This window comes from Garra rufa, chromosome 4 (genome assembly GCF_049309525.1).
Source record: "Garra rufa chromosome 4, GarRuf1.0, whole genome shotgun sequence".
NCBI classification, from domain to species: Eukaryota; Metazoa; Chordata; class Actinopteri; order Cypriniformes; family Cyprinidae; genus Garra; species Garra rufa.
In genome coordinates this window covers 45,488,633-45,491,969 of record NC_133364.1, presented here as the reverse complement: position 1 = coordinate 45,491,969, position 3,337 = coordinate 45,488,633, and the positions used below count along the sequence as shown (strand labels likewise).

The 3,337-nt window shown below is 50.0% G+C and overlaps 1 pseudogene; it reads right to left on the bottom strand.

The window, feature by feature from the left end:
• Positions 1-442: 442 nt before the first annotated feature.
• Positions 443-2,985, bottom strand: LOC141333362 (uncharacterized; annotated as a pseudogene).
• Between the last annotated feature and the right edge of the window lie 352 nt (positions 2,986-3,337).

The following is a 3,337-nucleotide window of genomic DNA, read 5'->3' as shown; positions in this document are numbered from 1 at the left end:
AACATGGCGTCTAGCGTGCGGGCGGTGTGGATGGATTGATAGCCTTTTCGGAGGGTGGAAATGCACTTTGATAGCACTTTGAGTGTTATCGGTTGGCGGGTGTCTGGGCGGGTGGGGTGGGTTTTTTGTATACCTTTAATGAGTAGGGCTGTCTGGGAATTGGAAATTTGGGTGGAAGGTGAGCCGTATAGAAGTTTGTGGAAGAATTGAATGCCGCTAAGGTATCCTTTAATGGAGCTGACTTGGAGGTTTTTGATGGCGTTAAGATAGGAGATGAAGGAGGTGATGGCTAGCAAGGAGAAGTCGGGGAACGATAGCTTGTAAGCCGCGTGAAATGTTTTGAAACATTTCCAAGCTGTAAGGTAGGACTGAAGGGTTCTGGGGGAAACGGCTTGGAGAATGGAATTGAGGGAAGCTTCGAGGAGGGGTCTCAGGGGGTGGTTTATGGGAATATCAGCTCTGAATAGGGAGGTACTGGGGTCGGGAGTGGGTCCGCCTCCGGCGCCAAGGATCTGAATTTCTGGAAGGAAAAACGAGAAAGAGAGTCAGCTATTTGATTTTTTGACCCAGGGATGTGTTTAGCGGTGATAATGAATTGGTCGCGAGCCGAAATCCAAATTAGGCGTCTTAACAAAGGCATTAGGGTAGGAGAGTGGGAACGGCCTTTGTTGACGCAATGCACGGTAGCTTCGTTGTCACAGTGGACGAGGATGCTAGTGGCAGACCACTCTTTACCCCATAGAGAGGCCGCAACGACTAGTGGATATAGCTCGAATAGTGCTGAGGATGATAGCTGGGGCGGCAAGTTGGCCATCTGGGGGGGCCATGTGGATGCGAACCAGCGGCCTTTGAAAAAACCGCCAAAACCGATAGAGGGGGCGGCGTCTGTAAACAGTTGGATGTCGATCGGGGAAGAAATTAGGTTATTATAGAAAAAAGATAATCCGTTCCATTGCTGGAGGAAGGATATCCAAAGACTGAGCTCGTTTTGGCATGGGTCTGTTAGGGATATTTGATCTTCTAGGGCGTGGGCGGAAGATGCGAGTGAAAGGAGGTGGGAGATGAAGGGGCGGCCTTGCGGGATGATGCGCATAGCGAAGTTTAAATGTCCTAGAATGGACAGAAGCTCGCGCTTCGAGCAGCTTGGATTGGCTAGGAGAGAGGAACAAACCAGTATGGTTCTATCAATTTTTTCTTTGGGTAGAGAGGCCTGGAATCCAGGTTGATGCCCAAAAATTCGATAGAAGTGCTGGGGCCTAAGGTTTTGTCTTGGGCGAGGGGAATCCCGAGCTCTGAGAAAACCTTTTGGGTGGTCAGAAGATGAGCAGCTGGGACGGAGTCGGGGGGCGAGATTATCAAAAAGTCGTCTAGGAGATGGACTAACGACGGTATGCCGTAATTGTTGGAGAGAATCCAGCAAATTGCCTCTGAAAGCATGTCGAAAATTTTAGGGCTGCTTCTGCAGCCGAAGGTGAGGCGGACGGCAAAATAGTATTTATTCTGCCAGCAAATGCCGAATAGATGCCAAAAATCTGGGTGGATGGGCATGACTTTAAAGGCGGAGGTGATGTCGACTTTGGCCAGCCAAGCACCGCGGCCTGCTTTTTTGATCAGGGTAATGGCTTGGTCAATGTCGTGGTAGTGAAGAGAAAATTCGCCGAGCGGGATGAGGCTGTTAATGCTCGGAAACTGGGAATTATGCGGGGACGACAGATCGATTATAAGACGTTTCTTACCAGAAAATTTTCTAGTAGCTACGCCAATGGGGCTGACCCGAAAGACGGTGAAGGGAGGAATGGGGAAAGGGCCGATCATGAAGTTCGCTTCTAATTCTTTTTTAATTAGGAGGTCGACTGTTTCGGGTTCGGCAGAAGCCGACTGTAGATTGGGACAGATAAAGCTTTCGGAAGGGAGACTTACGACGCCGGGGTGGAAACCATGAGAAAGACCTGTTAAAATATATTCTGTAAACTGAGAATCAGGATGATGAAGTAGTTCTTCAGACAGACGAGAAACATTTACAGGAGTCGATAAATATTGTTTAGAATTTTTATTTGCAGCTTTTTGCACGGGACAAACCAGGCGAGCATGGGCCCCGCAGCAAAAATTACAAACATGCATGAACCGGCAGCGTTGCCTTGTGCATCTACTGCTGTTGAAGCTGGCGCATACCTGGTTGTCGGTGGGGGGAGGGCGGCGGCGGAATGAGTGAGAGGGCGTAGTGAGGTTGTCCATGAGCCGTGGGACATAGCTGGTGGATTTGGGCTGGGAAGGTTCAGGGCAGGGGGGGATGGATGGATTTATGAAAGGGCAAATGACAGTGGAGTGGTTGAATGAACGACAGACAGCGCAGGAAATGTTACGACAGCCTAAAAATACCCTGCTGTGTAATTCGGTGTCTAGAGCCCCCCAGTAAGGGCACTGATTCCACTGGGAAATCCGGATGGCACATTTTGCGGCGAAAAGCTTATGGTAGGTGTAAAAATGGGATCCCCCGTATGATAATGCGAGCTCAGCGATTATGGTGAGGTAATCGCCGAGCTCGCGTCTTCTGTGTGGATAAACGGTGCAAATTACTTCTAAGTAGCGGGTGAATGCGATGGTGAATTCGGCAAAAGATAAGATGCGTGACGGATTATTAGTGGAATTTTTGAGAGTGACTGAAAAATCGCCGCAATTGATTTGGCGATCGGAAGTTGGAGGAGAGATAGGAGAAAGTAGACAAAAAAGGTCGATATCCGCACCTGATAGGATCTGGTTCCTGATGGAGGTGGGCACTAGGGGTGGTTCTAGGGCTAAGGCGTTTGGGGGAACGGGCAAGGGTGTTGCTGAGGCGAGCGTGAAAGAAGGGCGGGCTTGGGCGTGAGAAAAAGTGGCTGTTTGCGGAGGCATGCTCACGCTTGGGGCGATTACTGGGACTGATGGCAGAGAAAGGAGGAGGGGGGGGATAGAGGGCGCTGGGGCTTGCGTCATTGACGGCGGCATGCGTGCGTCAGACGCGAATCCTGTAAAGAGTGAGGGAGGGAGGAGGGGAGGAATGGCGGGCGCTAGGGTTGGGCGATGTCAACCAATTTGGCATCGTACGATGTCTAATGTGAAACATCGCGATGGACGATGGCATCGTCTGCGGGGGGCGGGGGTGAGGGATGGTTGTTGTTAAATAATTTATTCATAACGAATTAATTAATTGTAGCCTACCGTGTCCACCAGTGCTTAATTTGAGCCTGATCCTGTTCTGGAAAATGTCCGATTTTGGATTTTTGCGTTCCGGTATTTGTTTTTAAAGATCCGGCATTAACAAGTGCATTAGATCGTGACAGTGCGTGCGTGCAGACGA